The sequence below is a fragment of the Canis lupus genome, chromosome 34 (assembly GCF_048164855.1).
Source record: "Canis lupus baileyi chromosome 34, mCanLup2.hap1, whole genome shotgun sequence".
In the NCBI taxonomy this organism is placed as follows: Eukaryota; Metazoa; Chordata; class Mammalia; order Carnivora; family Canidae; genus Canis; species Canis lupus.
In genome coordinates this window covers 25,482,123-25,506,579 of record NC_132871.1, presented here as the reverse complement: position 1 = coordinate 25,506,579, position 24,457 = coordinate 25,482,123, and the positions used below count along the sequence as shown (strand labels likewise).

The following is a 24,457-nucleotide window of genomic DNA, read 5'->3' as shown; positions in this document are numbered from 1 at the left end:
TAAAAAACACTAAGGTAGAGAAAGCCATCAAGAATTACCAAGTTGCCCATGCATTTAATTTTTAACTGGCTTTTAAAAAGTCTTAATAGAAATAGATTAATACTTGCCTAACGTGATTTTCAAAAACCCATCTAACAAACCAAAAGCAAGTATCACAGACAATGATGAAGTATTTGAAGCATTTTCAAAATCAGAAAAAAAATTAAGGCATGCTCAATGTTAATACTAGTCAACTTTATTCTTTACACAGAATAAAGTTATAAATATTAGAAATATGGCAGCAAAATTATCTTCATTTGCATAATATATGATATATATATATATATGAAAAGTCCTATAGAATCAATTGAAAAAAATATTAGAAAAAACCAAGAAAGTTGAGTAATTCAATCAATGGCCAGTAGGAATTACTCCACAGTGTTTTGGGGAAAACTGAACAGTCTGTGGGGGAAAAAAAATAATAAAGCTGGGTATTCACACTTCATCTCTTTCACTTAAATAGATTCCATATATGGTAAGTGAAAGCAAAACAAACTGTAGAGCCATACACAAAAAGAATGCAACATTGGTCTTCTGAGTATTTAAGTCTTCCTATATTGAAAATAACAATATGGGGGGAGGGAACTCCACAATAAGTATAAGAAAAAAAGAAGAAGGAAGGGAAAAAGAGAAAAGAAAAAAAAATGATAACTCAGGAGTAAGTTCTGGAGCTTGCTCATAGAAGTTCACAAGAGTCAACTGTTAAAATTCTGGGGAATTTTGCAACCCAGTTGTTAAACACAGTCATTATTAAAAATTAAATTATATAGGGGCTACTGGGTGGCTCAGTCAGTTAAGCATCTGACTTTTGGTTTTGGCTCAGGCCATGGTCTCAGTCATGAAACTGAGCCCCTGTCAGGCTCTGTGCTCAGCAGGGAGTCTGCTTGGGATTCTCTCTCTCCCTCTTGGCCCCTCTCCTGCTCACATTCACTCTTTCTCTTTAAAATAAAAACATAAAAAAATAAAATAAATAAAATAAAATAAAATAAAAACATAGAAAATAAATAAATAAATAAATAAAAAATAAAAACATAGGAAAAAATAAAATAAAATAAAATAAAATAAAATAAAATAAAACAAAATAAAAACATAGGGATGCCTGCGTGGCTCAGGGGTCGAGTAGTTGAGTGTCTGCCTTTGACTCAGGGAGTGATCCCGGGGTCCTGGGATTGATTCCCACATTGGGCTCCCATCATGGAGCCTGCTTCTCCCTCTGCTTGTGCCTCTACCTCTCTCTGTCTCTCATTAATAAATAAATAAATCATTAAAAATAGATAAATAAAATACAGAAATCTTAAAAAATTAAATTATATAAACTTACAAATTAATAAGTTATTAAAAATAAGGTAATAAATACTCAAAACTTATCACTTCTAATTATTTTACCACATTTTATTATTCTCTATGCTGTGGAGGTTATTTACATCTATTGTATCAGCTTGGTACAGATATTGTATAATAATTCTGTGTCTGCACATCCCAACTCTGCTCAGTGGTATTAATTGTTAGAATGAAATAGGCCATGTCAGGAGTATTTACACCAGGAAAAAGAACACACATTACAAATCACACTCCCCCCACCAGACACACAAACTAGTTGTTAATATTTACCAGGATGACACTGTATAAATGTAAACCATTCATTATGCTTTGACCCAGCGATTCAATCTCCAGGAATGTTTCCTAATGAAATGAATTACAATATGCACAAAGACTTAGTGACATTTGATGTTAAATTATTTCATTATATATTGAAATATACAGTAATCAAAAAGTTTAAATGCCTCAAACATGGGTAGTTGAATAAACTAATATATACTGTTTAAAATATTCAATGACATGAGAAAATGCTCCTGATATAATCAGATAAAATAAGAAATTAAAACTTTGTTTTATGAAAAAACAGCAAAGAGGCATTTCTAATTCAAGAATTTATTTTTATTTTTTGTTTTTTTTTTAAGATTTTATTTATTTATTTGACAGAGAGAGCACAAGCAGGGGTAGCAGGAGAGGGAGAAGAAGGTTCCCTGTTGAGCAGGGAGCACAATGTGGGGCTCAATTCCTGGACCCTGGGATCATGATCTGAGTTGAAGACAGATGCTTAACCAACTGAGACACCCAGATACCACCAATAATTTTTTTTAAGATTTATTTATTTATTTGAGAGGAAGAATGTGTATGTGTTGAAGGAGGAGCAGAAAGAGGAGGAGAGAACCTCAAGCAGACACCTCAATGAGCATGGAGCCTGACAGGGGCTCAATCTCATGACGGTGGGCAGCCTGGGTGGCTCAGCAGTTTAGCACTGCCTTCAGCCCAGGGCATGATCCTGGAGTCCCGGGATGGAGTCCCATGTCAGGCTCCCTGCATGGAGCCTGCTTCTCCCTCTGCCTGTGCCTCTGCCCTTGCCTCTCTTTCTCTCTGTGTCTCTCATGAATAAATAAATAAAATCTTAAAAAAAAAAAAAAATCTCATGACGGTGAGATCATGACTTGAGCCAAAATCAAAAGTCAGATGCCTAACCAACTGATCCACCCAGGCACCCCTGTAGTTGAAGAATTTCTGATATTTGGAACTTGAACTCTGAAATTTCTTTCCACCAAAGCTCCAAACTCATTGCTAAACACACCCACATCTTCTCATTCTCATTCATTAATTACAGAGGTACCCCTCCTTGTAGATAATGTCAGTCTAACATGGGTTTGGAACCCACGTCTTCCCTCTTCTCAAAGTATTTCTGAACTCTATCCCTAGACCTCTATTTTCGTTCTCATCATTAAGAAAGTCATCTTCAAGCCCACATTTCCTTCCTAGAAACTTGCTGATTTCATTTCCCTTAAAAAATAACAACTATCCAAACTCCACAGTCCTATTTCTTTAGCTTTAGTCCAAAACACTCCACTAAAAGTATTATTGCCAAGGTCACCAATGTCCTTTTTTGCTTAATAGGATTTTTTAAATTTGTTTTTACTTGGTATCAAAAAACCATTTCACTCTATGCTAGTGCCCCTCATTTTCTTCTTAGAGGAGAGGTTTATGGAACTAACTTGCTGGGTTTTTTTCATTTATGAAGATTTTCATTTCATTAAATAAACTTCAGTATAAAATAAAAATGGAAGTAAAAGAACTTTGGACATTTGAGACTTTTAATATTTTCTGTATTTTTCAAAACTTCTGAGAAATTTTTTAGTCAAAAATACACTTTTAAAAGTCTTGTACATCTGAAACTGACAATGTATGCCATTTGTACCTCAATTTTTTAAATGCTAGAAAATAAACAAAATGAATATAAAGGAAAAAAATCAAAGGACAATAAATATGATTAAGAAGGAAAACTGGCAAGTTACGGAGTTGCTTCCACAATTTACTTTTGTCATAAACAAATATGGCACAAATATAACTTGAACCTTTAAAAAATAAACTCTCATTAAGTTATATTTTAATAGTCATAATTCAGACATCTAGTAAGTATAATAGAATTATTGACCAGGAAGATGACCCAAACTTATCAAGGAAAATTTATTTTTAATATGCTCAGTATTATCTAATAAAATCAATATTTTTATAAAGAATTCTATTACAAGAGGTAGAACCAAATCAAAAAGTTGACCTTTAGTTATCTAGTTCAACATTCCTCGTAATAGAGATTTTTTAGAGTATACAGCATTTTTTTAGTGGTACAGATACTGTTAACAGGAGGTTGGGCCTTAAGATGGGCATTAAAGGGTAGTTCTACTAGCAAAAAGGAATGGGAAATGGAGTGTCTGGCTGGCTCTTTTGGCAAGAGCACACAGCTCTTGGTCTTAGGGTCAGGAGTTTGGGCACCACTTGGGGCAGAAAACGTACTTTAAAAAAAAAAAAAAGTGTCTACAGCCATACCACCCTGAATGAGCCCAATCTCTGATCTCAGAAGCTAAGAAGGGTAGGGCTTGGTTAGTACTTGGATGGGAGACCGCCTGGGAATACTGGGTGCTGTAGGCTTGGAATGCCTGGGTGGCTCAGCAGTTTAGCGCCTGCCTTCGGCCCAGGGCATGATCCTGGGGTCCTGGGGTCCCGGGATCGAGTCCCAGGTCGGGCTCCCTGCATGGAGCCTGCTTCTCCCTCTGCCTGTGTCTCTGCGCCTCTCTCTCTCTCTCTCTCTCTCTCTCTCCCCGTCTCTCATGAATAAATAGATTCTATATTAAAAAAAAAAAGAAAAAAAGGAATGGTTAGAATTATATGTCAAAAAACAAAATAAATATATGAAATGTGTCTATGAAAACTCTGGGAAAAAAAAAAACTCTGGGGAGGAGGATATTTATTTATTTATTTATTTGAGAGAGAGGGTAGGTGTGCAATCACAGTACAAAAGCACACAAGGAGGGTGTTAGGGGTGGCGGGAGAAAGAGAGAATCCCAAGCAGACTCCATGCCAAACACAGAGCCTGAAGCAAGGCTTGATCCCAAGACCCCAAGATCACGACCTGAGCCAAAACCGAGAGTCAGGTACTCAACACACTGAGCCACACAGGTACCCTGGGAAAAGGACATTTTTTAAGCTTAAAAATGGAAAGAATGTTTTAGAAGATGAAGAAATGACATTTCACATTTCTGGAAATAAACTAAAAAGCTAAAGAATTATAATAAATATAATAAGAGCATAATATCATTAATACTTAGAATTTATAAATAGCTTATAATCAACATACTAAAACCTCTGTGTAGCAACAGGCAATGTCAAAGACAAATCACAAAAGAGAAGCATATTTACTAAAAGATGTTCATTCTAATTAGTCACAGAAGCGCAGATTAAATAAGGTACAGTTTTTTTTTGTTTTACAATGGACTAGGCAAATGGCTAAAAATGATGAGTATGACCCAATCCAATGAAGGTGTAGTGAAATAGGTATGGTTATACACTACTAGTGAAATACTATAATCTCATATAATCCTTTCAAAGGCCAAGTTCACAATACATATATTAAGAGCCTTAAAGTATTCCCAGCCTTTAACCTAATAATTGCATTTTTAGGGATTTATCCTATGAAATAATATCAAACAGCAACAAATAAAAGTACTATGCATAAAAATGTGCACTGAAGCATATCTATAAAGGTCGGAAGTAAGGAATCAATCTATCTGTATGCACAACCATGTGCTCCACTATTAGCATTCCAGTGTAGCACAAGGGAAGAATCAGATAATCCTGTGAGGAGGTACAGGGTTGGGAAAATTTTTTAAAAATAACTCTTAAGAAGTCTTAGAAAATAAGCAGATTTTACCAAGCAGAAAGAGAGGGAATAAAAATTGTATACAGGGAACATCATGTGCAAAAGCATGGATTCATGAAAGTCTATCCTCAGGGATCCATAAAAAGTATGGTATGTTTATGTTTAGAACATGCTTCCTCCTATCTCCCACTGGTTTTCAGAAAGTGATGTTTAGCAATGGTTTAAACATATGCAGGGCAATAAATACAAAAAAAAAAGGAAAATATCAAGCTAACTGTATGTGAGTACTCATCTTCATACATCTTTGTTATACCGGGAGTGAAGTAAAAGGGTTTTTAAAAAAGTTTAAGCTAAACTCATCATGAGACTGTTATGATGTATTAGAAACAGTATCGAACACTGGCAAGTCGTAAGCCACAGTCAATCTCTCTTGTTTGTTGGGAGAGAGACACAGCACAAGCAAGGGGAGGGGCAGAGGGTCAAGCTGACTCCCCACTGAGAGGGGAGCCCAATGCAGGGCTCAATCCCAGTACCCTGAGATCTGCCCTGGTCCAAAATCAGATGTTTAACTGAATGAGCTACCTAGCGTCCCCCATCCCCCAGTCTTTCTTCCTCTTGCTTTCAGTATCTGGAAAGGAGGAAATAAATGTTCAGCTACATCAAATTATTGTTATATTCGTAAGAAATAGATTTGCATGCAAGGTAATATAATCTTCAACCTCCCCACACTACTCAACTCTATTCCTTTAAAGTATTATGTAGCTCATGTATAACCTTCTACCCATTCTATTGTTATTAGTCTAATCATTACCACCTATCACTGGAATTTCTTCAGAAGTCACAGGTCTTTCTTTTAATAGTCCCTGCTTTCTACACATTTAACAGATTTCTTCCAAATCTATCTTTCTAAATTTTTAATCACATCACATCTCTGCTTAAAAATCTATTAGCTAACCTAAACTCCCCTTTGTAACTTTATCTCCCATTACAAACATTTAGTTAGGTAAGTTTCCTACATCATCCTCTCCTTTGTTCAGGTTGCTGTTCTAAAATATCTATTTCAATCAATCAATCAATCAATCAATAAAATTAAATTAAAAAAAAAACCTACTACTTCCTTCAAAAATCAACTGAAGTTTCACCATCTCCTTGAACACTTTTAATTCCAAACCAATTTCTTCTCTTTACATTCTGGGGTATCAATAGCAATACTTAAGCATATGAACTATCCTGGACCATGCTACCTTCATATAACAGCAAACACTCATTTTTTTTTTTTTTTTTTTTAAAGTAGACCCTATGGCACCTGGGTGGTTCAGTCAAGTAAGAGCCTCAGTCAGCATCTGCCTTCAGCTTAGGTTGTGATCCTAAGCACCTGGGATGGAGCCTCCCCTTACCCCCTACTGTTGCATCAGACTCTCAGCTCAATGGGGAGCTGGCTTCTCCCTCTCTGTCTGCCCCTCCCACCAACTTGTGTTCTCTCTCTCTCTCTCTCTCAAATAAATAAGTAAAATCTTTAAAAAATAATAAAATAAAATAAAGTAGGCTCCAAGCCTACTCACGTTCTTGAACTCATGACACTGAGATCAAGACCTGAGCTGAAATCAAGAGTTGAATACCTGGGTGGCTCACTGGCTGAGTGTCTGCCTTCAGCTCAGGACCTGGTCACTTAGGGCCTGATTCTGGGATCGAGTTCCCCATCAGGCTCCCCATGGGTAGCCTGCTTCTCCCTCTACCTATGTCTCTACCTCTCTGTGTCTCTCATGAATAAATAAACAAAATATTAAAAAAAAAAAAAAAAGGTTAGATGCTTAACCAACTGAGCCACTCATGTACTCCCAGTAGAGGTTCATCTAATTGGGGGGTGAGGGGAATGTGGGTAGGTTCTAGTCAGTAGGTTATATCAAAATATAGTAAATATTATCTTTGACATGAACCATACTGAGACAGATAAGTCCAACACAGACAGTTTGACTGCCAGCACTAAAGTAGATGTCATTCACGTAATGGAGTTCCAGATACTCATAGCTGGCCTGCATTTAGGAACTATGATATACAAAAAAATATTTATATTAAGACATAAGAGCCACACCATGAGAGCTACCCAGGAACAGAGAGTATCTGACTGCTGTATCCTGCCTATAAATAACTTCACTGAATGAATGGTGGTTACTGAAATTGTTTTTCCTTTCCCAGTTCCAATTTTTCCAACGTAAATAATTGAATTTCAGTGGGCTAAAATCACAAAAGATGAAACAGCACTTTATGTACATCCTTTCTCCCTAAGTAAATTATGCCTCCTTGAGGATATTATGGGCTATGCATTTCATTTCTGAGCACTTTAAATTGTTTCTAGTTACTAAGAAATAGATGTCAGCCCGATTCTGGTTCTCAATTCAGTGACCAATTTACTTAACTAGTTACTACTGCCTAATATGTGACTATGAGCACATCACAATAGTAAGAAATATGAAAAAATAAGTGATTTTTACTCGTTTCCATGGGTAACTACAGGATTACTTTCAGGTCTCTTGTGAAGTCCTGACATTAACAAATACAGAAAGCAGCATGCATTTTTACCCAGGTAGATGTAATTAATTTAGTTGGTACCTCTGGACTTAAGCTGAAACATATAAAATGCTACCTACTAAGAATAAAATATTTGCAATAAACTGCAAAAAAATTTGACCTATTTCACAAAAAGTGTCTCGCATTAAAGTGAGAAAGGTCAAATTCAAGATACTATGTCAACAGAATACTCCATGAAAAGCAACAACCCAAAAACCCCAAATACTGGAAAGTTCCTATTCTGTCTAGGACCCTGGCATACCTTATGCCTACCGTCCCATTTCACACATGGTACAAAAGCACTTACAAATTCTTTAAACCAATTCTTGTTTGAATTCTGACAGTACACCTATGAATAGTCTTTCTGGAAAGGGAAGGGAAAGAAAGCTTTCACCTAACTGGCCAAAGTATTGCATGTTCTCTTCCTGGACCGGCTGTTTACACAGCCCTTCCCTAACCCTTCAAATTCCTACTTCAAATCCCCAAGGTATGATTATAGATAAGAATTATTTTCTCAATAAGCTGCTGAAAATATTAATGACAATGCATAAGAAGTTAATGCTAAGGTACTTAGGCCACAATGGAGAAAATCTTGAGACTTTACTGAGGACTAAATTGTGTCACAGTGCTCCATTTCTCTTAACTTCATTTAAAAGCCTTCTTTAAAACTGCCTCCTCTTTTTGATGTTGTTACTATCCACCCCCTAAAGACACACTTCCTTTTGCTCTACAGTAACCCCTCTTTTAAAGAGATTTGACCCACAACTCTACCTGTTACTGTTACCTGGCCATACCCTATTTCTTCCAGTATGCTACACTAACCCATAAAAGAAGAAACACATCATCCTGTGACTTATAGGCTGCTCCCCAATATTCTTCAGATGCTCAAAATGGGCTTTGCTCTTTCATATGTTGCCACAATAGTTCATGTCAACAGTAATCCTTTCCCCAAGGAAGTCCAAAAGTATGTTTCAATAACCATGTCATCATGGAAACTAGAAAAAGTATGGATCCTCTCTAAACTCAGACACTGGATAGCCCTCTATTTCTACTCATTTCCACCTTTAATTTATCTCAAAACACATCATCATACCACATCATCATACAAGAAATAATTGTGTGGGGGATCCCTGGATGGCTCAGCAGTTGAGCGCCTGCCTTCAGCTCAGGGCATGACCCTGCAGCCCCAGAACTGAGTCCCACATTGGGCTCTTTGTGTGGAGCCTGCTTCTCCTTCTGCCTGTGTCTCTGCCTCTCTCTCTCTCTCTCTCTCTCTCTCTCTCCTCTGTCACTTATGAATAAATAAATAAAAAAATTTTTTTTAAAAAAAGAAAGAATTATGTGGACGTCTTAAAGGTTTTCTTCTAGCACATCTCTTGCAAGTAAATGGTCATCACAACATTGTAAATAAGGAAAATGAAATGAATTTCATTATCTCAGTGGAGTAATAATGAAGTTAGGAAAAGTCTAACTCCTGAAAATGAAGACCTTATACATTTGTGTATGACTTTTTTTTTTTTAATCTTTCCTTTTCATACTTTTATTAAGTAGGCTCCACGCCCAGCATAGGGCTTGTTCTCATGAGCCCGAGATCAAGACCTGAACTGAGATCAAGAGTCAGATGCTTAGGGATCCCTGGGTGGCGCAGTGGTTTAGCGCCTGCCTTTGGCCCAGGGTGCGATTCTGGAGTCCCGGGATTGAGTCCCACGTCGGGCTCCCTGCATGGAGCCTGCTTCTCCCTCTGCCTCTCTCTCTCTCTCTCTCTCTGTGGCTATCATGAATAAATAAATAAATAAAAACAATAATAAACAAAAAAAAAGAGTCAGATGCTTAGCTGACTGAGCCACCCACGTGCCTCATATTATTTTATTTTATTTAAAATAAAATCGAGCCCTACGTGAGACTGGATCCCGTGGCTGCAGGATCAGGACCTGGGCTGAAGGCGGTGCTAAACCGCTGAGCTCCCCGGGCTGCCCCACCCCCATATATTTTAAATGGTATTTCTATTATTAGTGAAATTCAGTACTAATGTAATTATAAATAGCGGCTATACATTTTCTTTTTGTCTTTATGGATATTTCTATTATTGGCAGTTTAGCCAGTCTATCCTCTTTATTCATCCAAAGTAACTAAAAGAAGTAAAAGTGTTAATTGGGTCAGTCATCAAATTCCCTTTGAAAGCTAGTTCTTCACCAATAAACTGAGAAAAGGGAAACACAGGTGTCCTCTTGCTCAATGTTCTTAGTAGGTATGACCATGCATTATGTTTCAAAACAGAAACAAAAACAAAAAACATTTACAAAGCATTGGAAAAGAATGAAGGAGAAAGGAACACAGTATTTCAATAACTCTGATCAGTAAGGGCAGTTCTGTCAATTTTAAACTGGCCTCCACAAACAACAAGGCTATCACTGAAACAGATGATTTGAAACTGATTAACCTGCCTTCACCAGAAAAAGCCAAGCATTCTTGAAAGCAATGGAGGAAAGAAGGATCCCATAACATTTTCTTTCTCTTCTGAGAGGGAAGGTGTAGGTTGGGATAACCTCAAAAAGGCTACTCAACCACTCCAGATAACTAATAGAGCTCGCTTTATTTATTTATTTGTTCTATGAGGGGCTCATAATTCCCTTCTTTTATTGGATCCTTTCTTCCTGATCTCTAAATATTCCAGTTTACTCATTCCTGTTGATCTAATTTAATGCTACCCAAGCCAAAAGAGCCTTTTCTAATGATTCCAACCAGAAGTCACCTCGCCCCTATTCTGAGCTTTCACAAAGTTTCAACCATAGCTCTCCGAAAATGCTGAACACTGTATTCAGGACAAACTTGATGAATGAAAGTAGCTGTCCCACATTTCCCCCTATTATTGGTACTAAACAATACAAGTGTATCAAATACCAGTGAATCTCCTGTGTGTGTCATTGCTGAGTCAATGCATCTTTCAAGTAATGGCCACACTTCCTACTGTTTTGTTGGGTTAGTAATATTTTATTTATTTTTAAAGTTTTACTTAAGTAATATCTATACCCTATGTGGGGCTTGAGCTTATGAGCCCAAGATCAAGAGTCACATGCTCCTCCCGACTGAGCCAGCCAGCCACCACCCCCACAGTTTACTAATATTTTAGAAATTGAGTTCATTACCTCACCTTTCTTTTTATCTGAATAGAATTATCTGTTGTAATGAGAACCAAAAAAAGGTAGACAACTTCTCTCCTTCAGATCTATCAAGTGGAAGAGGAAGGGAAACAAAACTTATTTGAATTTTACTTCCCTTTATTTCCTCAGTTTATTCTGTGATGAGATTCTTTAGAGCAGGAAAATAACTGAAAGGACAACATTCAAAATGCAGAGAAAAAAAATCACACAATAGTTCACAAAATGATTAATGAAACCTCAAATAATAGCAAATTAACTGTGTAATAAAGTTATTATTATATGCAACTCAAAACTAAAACATAACACATCGTCCTTTAATAACCTTTGAATTTATTATTTAGAAAAAAGTGCAGCCCACTTCAGCTAGATTAAATTTGGCCATATATTCTATTATATTACCAACACATCCAGCCATTTGTGAAGCCAAGAAAGAGTAAAATGCACTCTTAGGAGTGGTGCTCAACCTTGAAGTGCTGAAAGCTACTTCATCATCTAGCATGGGGACAAACACATACATGCACATGTGAACATAATACTGTGTTGTGTAGAAGGCTCAATATAATCACTATCCTTGTAAATCACTCATGTATCCGCTTATTTTAACATACACAAATCAAGGCAGAGCTCCCCGAGATTCCTACAAGGATATCTGAAATCACATTTAATGTTTCCCCTCCCACTCTTCTCACGGAAAGCTTGGGATATAGAGGTTTTCTCCTCTTTCATCAGCCACTGCTAGGCAGCACAACATGCAGGAAACTATTACAGGTGGACTAGTTTACACATATCATTTAAATACTGTAAAAGTATAGCTGTGCTTAATATTCCAGAAGGGACCCAAAAAGCAGAAGAAGAGAGTCCTCATTAGATTTCTACTAAAAAAATTAATGCAGCTTTCTGGTTTTAGGAGTAGCATTATCCTAATCAAATTATAATGTCTTGTTGCTCTTCTTTTCTATCTCATCTTACACCACCCATAAACTAAAGAGTACTGTCTTGTTTCTGTATATTACATGAAATTGTTTTATAACAATGACAATCACAGTCTACTCCTTCCTTGCGTTGTTACCTAAAACTATAGATAACTAGCAAAATATAATTAACAACATTTTTAAAACAAAGATAATTCAGTTACTTATCTATGGATAAAATTATAAAACATATTTCCCCAAAATCACAAACGCTGTGTAATCTAGGTTTGTTTGTTTTTGGCCAAGATGAGATATATGATGGGTAATGCATTATTGACCTTTTACACTTGGTTCTTTCAAAGCTGCTTCTTTTTATTCTGCATTTAGTTTAAATTAAATATTTAAAATTGAAGCTGTTCTATGTTGCAAACACAGCTAAAATGAAGAGCTTCTGTAGCAGCAGTGACCAGATTTTAAATGCAGGTAGATCAATAAAAAAAAAAAAAAAAAAAAAAAATCACCAAGCACAGGCTCCATGTGTGAGTGGAATGGTTTATAATAGCTTGCAAATGACTATGTGCTTGCTGTAACCAGCTGTTCTTAAATTATGAATATGCAACCAATTCATGTTAAAGCCAAATCCCAGCACTATTTCTACAGAGAAATCCCAGTAGTTTTGCTTGTTCTACATGTTAGCTCTGTTAAGGATACAAATAGCAGTAAGCTTCCGAACAAATAGGACCAAACTATTGGCATTTCATGCACTGGGTCCATTATCACAGTGGGGGATGTCAATCATTGGTACATTCCTATAACAGCTCAGGCAATATGACAATGATCTCGTAGGCGAAAAAAAAAAAAATCAAAATCTCTGCAGCATACTCAAAGTCCTTCTGACAACCTAATGCTTTCTTACTTCAGCCAATCAGAATGTCAGACCTGACCTACTAGAAGACTTGCATCAAGCTTGAAACATTTAAAAACATCAATCATAAAAACAAAGACAGGACATTGAATTATACAGTATTAACCTCCAGGGTTTGCATACAAAGACCTTAGATTTATTTATGTCCCAGTGAGTTAAGAGCTTCAGTACACCGTTCTTTACACCAAACTGACTGCCAATTTGATGAACCTCTCTGCCCTCAGCAGGAGTGCACCGTCTTTGATTAATGAGTGCATGCTTGTGGAAAAGTGTTAAGAGGAGAAAACAGAGGAAAAACACACAATTATGCCTACACATAGCTGAAGTACCAATGCAATAATCATCTTTAAACCAAATGCTTCATTTTCCTTAAATATAAATGCATACATCTGCACACACAAAATTAGTAAAGGTTCTTTATCTATTTATTACCTTCATTATTATTATCTCTAACACTTACTATTTTAATGAAAGGCATTCAAAAACCAAAATACAAATCAAATTTCATAAATTATAAAAACAACTATTTTAAAAGCATTAATTTAAAAAAAGATAGAAAACACCCTATATTATACAGTAAGTTTTTAAATAAGTGTGACAAAAATTTTATTTTCACCTCATACTCTTATAAAAGCCTATTCGTTCTAAAACCTCTGTTTAAACTATAATATCAAGACTATTAAATATTTTTCATCTCAAACTGTTCATTATGAACTGTCACAATTCACATAACATTCAAAATAGACTGGAAAGTCATGCAAATTCCTTTTGTTTTTCTGTCAGCAAAGATGTTGCCAAAACTTTATAATTCCATATGTAATGATAAATTAATCATACTTATGCCCATAACTGCAAAGTTAATAGGGCCAACAGAAAAACTTATAAAGTTTAAACTTTTTATGACTCTTCTGTTTAGAGTCACCCAATGTGGAACAATTCCTACTTAAATAACGGGATGCTGATCCACACTACAATTAAGACTATGTTACCTGTAAAAAAAGGGCTAAGCATTGAGATTCCCTTAAAATGAAAGTTTATATTTAATATACAATTTACCATAACTTAGCTTATATGAACATCTGCCTTGACACAAATGCTAAGAATAAGTATATTTCTTAAAAAAATTGAATCACAGGCTAAGGTAGCAGAATGATTTTCTTTTTAAGGAACTATATATGGCTATTATATAAAAAGAGTCGAGAAAGCATATTACTTGAAAGAAGTCTTAGAAATGTATGATCTATTTAAAAGGAAAACATCTTTATAAACTTATAATTTCAGGAAATCATAATTCGAGAATCACTCAGCAGTATATTAGAAGTGTTTACAATTTGTTTATATTGCATAAAAAGTTCTTTTAATGGTATTTAACTCAGCAAATCATATATTCTAATCACTAACTTCACATGTTAAGTTTTATTAAAGGCAAACTATTTTAAATGTCATAAATTTTATGCCTTTTGCAAAACTGTGTAAATGTTTATCGTACTTAAAGCTTTAAAAATGAAAAATGAGTAAATACTAGAACTAGAAGAGATCTCCTGACACAGTGATAAACTACATCACATATCCTTACACTTCTTATCCTAAAGGTTTTTTTATACATTAAAAAAAAAAACAAACTATGTTTTCTGTGTTAGGAAAGAGGAAGAATAAAGAATGATCATTCTATGTCCCCTCCCACCATATAAATAAATAAATAGAAAACACTTAGGTAAAAAAAAAAAGAAAACACTTAGGTATCAATGGGACGATTTGAGACCACTTAGTACCAGTTGTGAAAGGTGTATCATAAAAAGTTACTAGTACAATAATATAATTTCAATTTTTAAAATCATTAAATGAGCACTATTAAATTACTTAATATCTTCATCCTCTTATAAAGAAAATTAAACATAAAACTGCCCATTTCCTCACTACTTCTTTTCTCCTCTGATCACTTTCCGTAACAAAATGTTAAATATTTAATCAAACAAGTCAACATTTATTAAATAGAGCACAACTTTTTAAAACCTTATGGTATGAAACACTTAATTTTATATAATCAAAAACTTCTTAGAATACCTAACTAGGTAATTTAATTAATCCCTCAGGATATCAAGTATATTAAAAACCATTAAGATGATATAATTTCAACTAGGGGTCAAAATCACACATTATTTTGTTTGTGTTGAATCACTTGTTTTGGTAGTCCTAGCTAAGACTAGGTCAGAAACTCAGAAACTACAATTTAAAATCTTTTCCTTTCAGAAATCTTTAAACCTAAAAGTAATCAAGTTTAACACATTGTTTCACTAATTCAAGGAGATAAGACGGAAAACAGGAACTTTCATGCAACTGTTATATCCTACATCTTGTATAGTAACACAAAAGTAGCAACAAAGACATTAACAATTGCAGTTCAAGCTGGGAGTGACTGTTCTGTTTCAATTCAATGACACCACTAATGGCTTCTTAGCAGCTCCATGAAATCAACCAGCTGTCAAGTTGATGCATCAGAAGGAACAGTTATGCACTCCCATAAGAAAAAGCAACACATCAGGATGTTTGGCAAAACATCTGCTCCTTTACACTGCAGTTCTATAATAAACATGCAAACAAAGAAATGAGAGAAAGGGCAACAGAATTAAAATTCCAAGGTTTCCATTACAGTCTTAAACGCATTTTAAATAAATGACATAAAAATAAAAACAAATTTCTGAATACTTTGTTATTTTAAATCTCGAAAAATGCTAACTATAATTACTCAGTTCCTTCTAGAAAGGCAAAAACTACATAAAAATCTTTACATTTAAAAATTGAGAGCAAACTACATTCACCAAAAAAAAAATATTATCATAATGTACAAAACTCAAAAAATAACAAAATAGATTCTTCCTTCATTTAGTAAGTACCTAGTGAATTATGTCAAGAGTATTCTAATAAATGTGTTTCCAAGACTGAATACGCTAAAAGTATTTTAAGTAGTGTCTGAAAGAATAAATGCTACTACAGTTCAGCGATAGTTTAACATATAAGAACAGTAAAGATACTCTTCTCTGGCTTTTAAAGCCATGTACCTACTCTTACTTCTCTCCAAACCATTATATGAATACAGCGATATTAAGCCCTGATAAATAACTTTCTTTTTACAGCATACAATTTGATCACCTCCCCTAAGAGACTCTTAATTGTTACCATAGGTTTAAAATAATTTTATATCCAGCCACGCATTTCAAACATTTGTAAAATTTGACTCTTTTCTATCTGAAACTCACAAATGACTCCCTGTTGGCTAAATTATTGATTATGCAGCATAGTGACAATATGTACAGTGTTTACAATAGGTGTGAGACATCAAATGTACTTAACTACCATTTTCTTAAACTGCTTATCCTCTGTTGCTTGCCATTTATAATCTGCCAAATCTTTTAGTCCTTTGTTGCATGTATAATTTAAAACCATCTGCTCTATGTGCTTTTAACTATTTAAACATTTTTCACCTACCTACTACAATTCACATAAATGGCAGACGTTCAATTCAGTCAAGCTTTCTATACAGCGTTTTACATAAAGCAAATTCCAAGATAAATAACGTAGCCAATAGTAACACCGAGGAAGACCGCTACAGAGATCAAAACATACTACTACATACAATGTAAATTTTTATGGGAGACAAATCTTTTCAATGTATTCAGCATTGCTTCTATTAGTTTTTTTTTTTTTCGTTAATTGTAGTCCGTGTTTTTTCCCCAACCCAGAAGACAAAGAGAATGCAAATTAAATACAGACAGTTTCATGTCCTTGTTTGAAGAGAAGTAAATACGCTGACTGAAAATGAGTACGGGAGACAGAATCCCACTTTCCCATCCAATTCAGTGCCTCTTATTCATATACCACTCGGTGTACCATTAAGTTTGGTCATGTGACCAACCGAACTTCTGCGAGGTGAAAAACTATTTTAGACAAGCAAATTAAAACAACACTCGTTTTTATTGTTTATTTTTTCCTAATGGCTGACAAGGAGCTTACAGCTTGAAGTCATAGAGTCTATTTTAAAATAAAGGTCTCCTCTTAAATACTAACTCCATTTTTGCCAATCTTTTAGTATCTGCTACTGAATCTTAAAAGTATCCAGTATCTCGGGGTATCTCGGTAGTTGCATCTTTCTAAAATGTCAGGAACTATGTAAAAAACACATATAGATTGTTTCACTACAAAAAGGGGATCTGGGGCAAAACAGTAACCGGGCTGGTCAGAGAAAAGCCCACAGCGGAGTGGGGCGACCGGGAATGGACCGCGCTCGCCGCTGATCGGAAACGGCAGCGGGAACCCGAGGACCGACCCGCGGGCCGACGGCGGGGAGCGCCGGGGCCGCCGCACAGTCCGCAGCGGCGTCCGCAGCGGCGTCCGCAGCAGCGTCCGCACCGGCGTCCGCACCGGCGTCCGCACCGGCGTCCCGCGCCGTCCTCCACCTGTTACCGGAACCAGACTGCGTGGGCTGCGCCGAGGCCCGTTCGCGGGCGGGACCCCGGGCGGGACCCCGGGCGGCAGCGTCCTCCGCAGCCGGGGACACTAGGTGGGACTCTCGCTCTCGGGAGAATTTCTCGGTAAAGTTTACATGACGTCACTGGGCCCCTGAACATTCCCTAAACTTTGAGTCTCATCCAGGCACGCTCTCCGCCTTCCTGGGGTTTCTTTCCCTTCCTCAAGAATAAAAAAAAAGGAGGCTTGGGAATAAAAATTGCCCAAGATGGCGAAACGCCTGTTGTTTAGAGGGCAGGGAAAAATGGAGGATATTGTAATATACACAAAGGGATAAATTTCAACAACTCGGCCAAGGGCTGCAGCTGCCTCCGTCTTCATGAGGACGCGACACACAAAAGAGAAACACGGGGGAGAGGAGCGGGCGGCGGGGGTGCGGGGCGCGGGGGCGGCGGGGGCGGCGGGGGCGGCGGGGGCGGCGGGGGGCTCCGCGGGGTGCGGGGGCCCGGGGGGACCGGGGGGCCCGGGGGGCCGGGCCGGGGGGCAGCTCCTCTCCGCCCGCGCAGCCCCGAGGACGCGCCGCAGCCCGGCCCGGCCCCACCTGCCCCGGCGCCCCCGCCCCCGCCCCCCGTGAGCCCCGCGGCTCCCGGACCCACCGAGGCAGCCGAGGCGGGCGGCGCGGGGGGCGGGGGGGGCGGGGGCGGGGGCGCCGGGGCAGGCTCAGGCCCTCGGCCCCGGGGGGAGCAGGGGGCGGAGGCAGGGAGGGCGGCAGCGGCGGGCGCCCGGGCTTCCCGGCGAGGGCGGCCATGGCAGCGGCGGCCGGCGGGGCGCGGGGAGGCGAGGCCGCGGAGGGGCCGGGCGGAGGGGCCGGCGGCGGGCAGGGCCGGGCCGGGCGGGGCGGCGGAGCGGCGCGGGGCGGCGCGGGGCGGCGCGGGGCGGGCGGAGGGGCAGGGCGGCCCGCACAAAGGCCCCGCCGCCCGCCGCCCGCCCGGCAGCCCGGAGTAAAGTTTCCCGTCCCCCGAGCCGAGCCCGCACCCGCGCGGGACCCCGAGCGCCGCCCCGGCCTCGCCGCCAGCACAACAAAGGGGCGGCCGGCGGGCGCAGGGCTGGGGCGCAGGGCTGGGGCGGGCGGGCGCAGGGCTGGGGCCGGGGCCGGGGCCGGGGCCGGGGGCGGGCGGGGGCGCCGGGACCTGGACCGGGACCGGGACCTGGACCTGGACCGGGACCGCCCCCGCCCCCGCCCCGCCGCCCGCCCGCCCGCTCGCTCCCCGCTCGGCCCGAGACGCCGAACTCACCTTTACTTTCCAACTGAGAGTTGCGGCGGACGAGGTCTTCGCCTTCCAGGCGGCTGAAGGTGGGGACTTCGGTGTTCAGGGGCCCCGCCGCCTCCTGGTCTCGGTGGTTATTCTTGCAAGCAAAGTAGAAAGAGTTGGCGCGGAGGCGAGGTCCGCGCCCGGGCAGCGCAGCCCGGCCCGGCCCGGCCCAGCCCGGCCCGGCCCGACCCGCCGCCGCCGCCGCCGCCGCCGCCGCCGCCGCCCTGCTTAGCTCCTATCCGGCCGCAGATGGAAGCAGGAGAGGATTCTTCTCAAGGTTTGTTCAGCAGCTTCACTTCTAGGCGAAGGCTTCATGAACCAAGTGACGTCAACCAACAAGGCTTCTCTCTCTCTCCTCTCTCTAACAATGAAAGTTGCTGTTAACAAGGGAAAAAGAGAGAGAATTGTTTATACCATTTCAGTTCCAATAATAAATGACCTATCAGCTCCTAAAGGAGCCGGGGAGGGAGGGGGGCGGCTTCTTCCTCCCAAGAATACTGCAGCTTTGAGTTTGCAACCGTTCCTTGTCCCAGGAAAAAGTTAAGAAACTTAATTTTTTTCTTCTTCCCAAACTAGGACAGAAAATAGGATCGGACACCCAATTTTAAAAACCGTAAACTGCACATGAAGGAGCAGACATTAACCATTTCCACTTAAACCTTTAGGTCCGTGAACCCAGAATTCGGTTAAGTCTGTAAACCAACTAAATTAACGTGCCAAGAATTCGTGGATGTTTGGAACTCAAAATAAAAATCAGGACGCAAGATGGTCCCGGGATAAAACGCTACTGACCAAACACTGGCAAGTTAAACTAGCTGTGGTGTTGATACACTGAATTAAAATTCAAATAAAACACGTGAAGACAGCAAATCGTTTTAAAGTTACAAGCTAAAACTGTAAAAGGTAGTCTCAATTGTAGTTTTTCCCTCCAATTTTTGAAGTAAAAAAGGGGGGTGGGTAGCCAACTGTAGGAATTGAACACTTTTAGAAATCAAGACTGATACTTCATTGCCTCATACTTAAACTGCACAGGAGGTATGCGTTTTGTCTACCCCCAGAATCTCCCAACTTTCTGTTGTTTACCCTTACATTTCTCCCTCGCCCCCCCTCCCCCATACCAACATCCTGAAATCAATAAAGTTAAAATAAAGGTGAAGTACGCCCTATTCCTTCCTGGGTATTACCACCCCATAGCTTCTTAAAAATGATTTAAAAAAAAATCTTAACTTTGGTTAATGCTTTATTACACAAGAATACATATAATTTAATTTTTTTCATTGAGGTAGTGTTTTTTTTACCCTCCCCCCGCCCCCGAACACATTAAAGTCTCCAAGTTTATATAATTAAAAATTGCAGGAATTAATTTTCAGGATGAAGAGCAAGTGAAAGGCAAGCTACAGAAGAATAATTTGACCATATATGTATATTTTGTACATACATTTGTGGATAAATGTATCTTAAAAGATGCTATTGTTTTATGTTTCCTCTTCAGCCACTGGCTGTGATTTTAATTGTGCTGGAGGATCTTCATTAGTATTAACACATGGGGAGATTTCACAAAGCTGCTTCATTAGGGGGGGAAAAAAAGCTTGGCAGACTAGGTCTTTTTGCATGCACTGAGAATGTCAGCCTTACCTCGGTCATTTGTAACATAATAAGTGCAAGTACAATGATTGCAATGCAGGAGCACTGGGGGAAGGGCAGAAATACTGCCTGTCTAATAGGGATATTTGAAAAAAAGGCTGCTCATTACACAGTAAAATGTATGCTAAAAATTAGTGAAGATGATGTCTCAGGAGACTGATGCTAAATAAATTAATGTGCTGATATGTTTTTAATTATTATTTTTGTAGTAGTTTATTTCGTTCTCAGGATTCACATTGAGCAGCAAAGCTGCGCTAGCACTTATTGATTTTTTTTCCCTGCCACATTCCCGGAATACAGATTTTAATCATTTCACTACACCACACTCAGTAATTTCATTAAAAACTGGAACCTTCCATCCCCAGAAAAGCATTTAATTTCAATGACATACAATTTCTCTCTTAGCAGAAAACTGTCTCTACAGTAAAAGCTGGCCTAAGGTTCAAATGCATAATTTAATCCTGAGTTTTCCATGCTCTGCATTCCTTTGAAGCTATAATTTGAGTAACTACCTAATAACTGTAATAAGGACAATAATTTCCTTATAATATATTATTAACTCATATTTAATTAACTCAGAGGCCAAGCTCTGTACATGTATGACTGGGTCAAGAGTTCCACAATCTCAAAATTTACCAATAATGTTACAGAAGAAAAATATAGATTAAAATATAAGTGTGAATGCCAGCATTTAGATATTCCAGCCAAAACAATTAACAAAAAAGTTCATGAATTTTAAATAATAGTGGTCATTATTCAAACATATTTTAATATATTTGGAAATAAACAAGGCAACTCACTGATATTTCTATATATAAAGGATTATAATATTAATGTTTCAAACAATCCATTTCTGACAGTTTACTCACTGGCATTATTGAGAAAGTATTCAACTTTGAAAAAAAAATTTTTTAAAGGGCTAGATTCAAGTTGCCTCAATTTTTATACGGAATTCTCTTAAAGCTTTCTCTTGAAATAAAGTTAAAAGGCACCCTTGAGTAATTTTGGTAACTAAGGATACTTAAATACTTCAAACAAAATAGAGTTCAGCAAAATAGAGTTCAATTTTAGGTTCCAATAGTATTTTGAAATGATACTGAGTTGAAGATGGCACTTTGTTTTTCCAAACACTAGGTCTCATAAGGATGCATAGTTTATATTGCTTATTTTTAGAGAAGGAACCTGTGGGGAAAAAATTTAACAAAAAATTCATTTATTAAATTTTGAATATATGCCTAATCAACAGAAAACACTGGTACATTGGTAATAAAAGAGATTAACTTACATAAAAATAAAAACTCATATCAAAAATTCCTATCATTCCTCTGGTTGATTTTAAAACCATAATCCAAAAAATGTTTTTAAGAGTATGTATGTATAGTTTCAAGTTGCAGCCACATACAACACAGAGTTATCTTTTCCTCGGTTGAACGATGAAGTAGCTTATACAAAATAAGACTCAGTGTTGTCAAAATGTTGGAATAAAAGATAAGAGTAGTGATGATAAAGAACTTGATTTTACTGTCTTTAAAATATTTTAAAAGTATATTTTATTATCAAGACTATATATATTTATTATATGATTTGGAAAATATTTTTGGAGTTAAATAGAAATCAATTAACAAAGTAGTTGATAAATGAAAAACAGATTAATATCTAAATTCATAAGATGAATTTCTAAATTTCAATAAAAAGCTTCAACTTGTATATTTAAATATATGTTTAAAATAATTTGGGGCTATTTTGTAGTTTAAATATATTAATTATCCAATTAATACCTTTAAAACTATTTTTTTTTAAAATGGTATACTAGAAATTTAAAACTGGATTATTCCAGTATTTGATACTCTCTATGAAGTTGTGCTTTAATTATTTTTAATATGATTCCATCCCTTTTTTATGTTATCACATTTGATTGTTTCATAGATTACAGCACAGTCATAGAGTTGAAGGGTAGGGGGATATTCAGTTATAAAATAATTTGGTCCAGTAGCACTTAGGTCTCTACCTAAGATCATCATCTGAATTAGTACTTCATCTTCAGAATTGCAAAAGAATTTAACAATCAAACCTCTTTTCTAATATTACTGGTAATTATTTCTGAAATTCTATTTATGATAAATACCTATCCATGCTAATTATGCCACTACTATATGTAAATTGTTGCACTTTCTTCTGTAAAGCAGCATCTATTTTTAGACCAAGACAGAACTTTTCACATAGGTAGATATAGAAATAAAGATGGTTAAGTATCTAATTTATTCCTATAGGTATTATACATGGATCTTCAAAAAGTAAGGAATTGACATTTACAGAGAACAAAGTCTAAGAAGGCTGATTCAAAAAGCCTAAAGAATGAGAGATCTCAATAGTAGAACAAGCTGGCCACTGTCATAGCTTGTTTCAGTTTCAATCAGTACAAACTAATGAAGAGTTATTTGTTTTCATTCATTGAACAAACATTTGAGTGCTCCCTATATGCTATGCACTTTGCTAGAGACTGGAAAAACATGAAAAGCTCACATTCTGGTTGATGTTGAAAGTGTGAAATTTCTGGGAGATTAGAGACTCACATAAATCACATTATAAAGATACAAAAAGTATTGTACAATAAAGAGGATGGGGCAACTATATCTGACTGTGAGTTAAAAAAAAAAAAAGCTTTATCAAAGTAATATCACTTGAACTGCATCTCAAATACTGAAAGCAAGGCATGGGAGGGGCAGATCCTAAGTAAAAGAAACTAAGTTTAAATACAAAGAGCTACCAAGTTTGGTGTCCATCCATTAGTGAGAAGTTCACCGCAACAGGAATATGGTATGGGGTACCCGGGATGAGGAAGGACAAGGACGGTGGGACCTCCCAGTGAAAGCCAAAGGTACCATGGTAAGGGGGCTGAATTTATTCTGAGAGCCAACAAAGGTCAGCTAGGAGTGACATAATCAACTTTGTTTTTAGGGACCAACAACTGTGTAGGCGGAGCAAATGACAGACTGTAGTACAACCAGAATGCTTAACACTCCATGAATGGAATTGGAGATTTCAAGACAGATGTTTTTGAGGTAAAATGTGGATTTGGTGACCAACAGAAAACAGACTTAAGGGAGAGAAGGACTGAAGGAAGATGAGGGATTTCTGGCTTAAAAAAATGGATAAATGCTGGAGTCATTAAGTAAGATCCAGCATATGTAAGAGAAAATAAATTATAAAATAATCATGAATTAGAACTTAAATTTATCCTTTATAATATAAGGTCATTTTTAATGGGATTGTCAGAATCCACTGGAAAGGTTTCTAAAAATATACATACTCAGGCCCAATATTCAGAGATTCAGTAGGTCTGGGGTGAAAACCAAGTATCTTTTCCATTTTCTAAAAAACTCAATGCAGTACTTCAGATAAGCACTCCTGCCTTAGAACTGTTATAAGCATAAAATTGATTACAAATTCATTTGAAATTAAAAAAAAAAAAAAAAGCCCTGAAAAGGAAGAGCATTAAAAGTGTGTGGGGAGGGTGCCTGGGTGGTGCAGTTAAACGTCTGCCTTTGGCTCAGATCATGATCCCAGGGTCCCAGGATCGAGTTCCACGTCGGGCTCCCTGCTCAGTGAGGAGTCTGGTTCTCTCTCTCTCCCTCTGCTGCTCCCTCTGCTTGTGCTCTCTTTTGCATTTTCTCAAAAATAAATAAAATCTTAAAAATGAAAAACAATTTTTAAAAATGTGTAGGGAGATTTCATATCAGATATTAAAATACACTACATATATATATATATATATATAGCCCTTATAATTTATAGTTGGCATTGGTATCTGAGAAAAAGATCAATGAAATATAATAGAAATGTGAGAAACTGACCCAAGTACATATGGAAATTTCACATAGATAAAAGCTGTATCTCAAAGCAGTGAGGAAAAAATGGACTTTTTAATAAGTGTTGTGGTGTGGAGATCGCGGTAGTCATAAGAGATGAATTTGGATCTGTAAGGATAAATTTTAAAAAGAACAGATATTTGGGGCATCTGAATGGCTCAGTCTGTTAAGCGTCTGCCTTTGGCTCAGGTCATGATCCTTGAGTCCTGGGACCAAGTCCCACATCAGTCTCCCTGCTCAGCAGAGACCCTGCTTCTGCCTCTCTCCCTGCTGTTCCCCTGCTTTTAATCTCTTCTTCCCTCTCTCTTTGTCAAATAAATAAATAAAATCTTTAAAATAAATAAATAATGAACAGAT

At 37.9% G+C, this 24,457-nt stretch overlaps 1 protein-coding gene, 1 long non-coding RNA gene and 1 pseudogene across 8 annotated transcripts in view; 2 read left to right on the top strand and 1 right to left on the bottom strand.

Annotated features, from left to right (window-relative positions):
• Positions 1 to 18,758, bottom strand: part of BAZ2B (bromodomain adjacent to zinc finger domain 2B) — a 292,931-nt gene extending 274,173 nt beyond the window's left edge. For 2 of the 4 annotated variants that reach the window (XM_072811219.1, XM_072811225.1), the window contains exon 1: positions 18,570 to 18,758. The gene's annotated coding sequence lies outside the window, so the exon portion shown is untranslated. The remainder of the gene's footprint in view (positions 1 to 18,569) is intronic. The other 2 variants (XM_072811199.1, XM_072811215.1) reach the window with 1 other exon arrangement.
• Positions 3,902 to 4,017, top strand: LOC140624621 (5S ribosomal RNA; annotated as a pseudogene).
• Positions 18,528 to 24,457, top strand: part of LOC140624394 (uncharacterized) — a 45,249-nt gene continuing 39,319 nt past the window's right edge. Inside the window, exons 1-3 of one of the 4 annotated variants that reach the window (XR_012023870.1) lie at positions 18,528 to 18,864; positions 19,253 to 19,490; positions 23,190 to 23,293. This is a non-coding gene — a long non-coding RNA (uncharacterized lncRNA). Of the gene's footprint in view, positions 18,865 to 19,252; positions 19,491 to 23,189; positions 23,453 to 24,457 lie in introns of those variants that run through there. The other 3 variants (XR_012023868.1, XR_012023869.1, XR_012023867.1) reach the window with 3 other exon arrangements.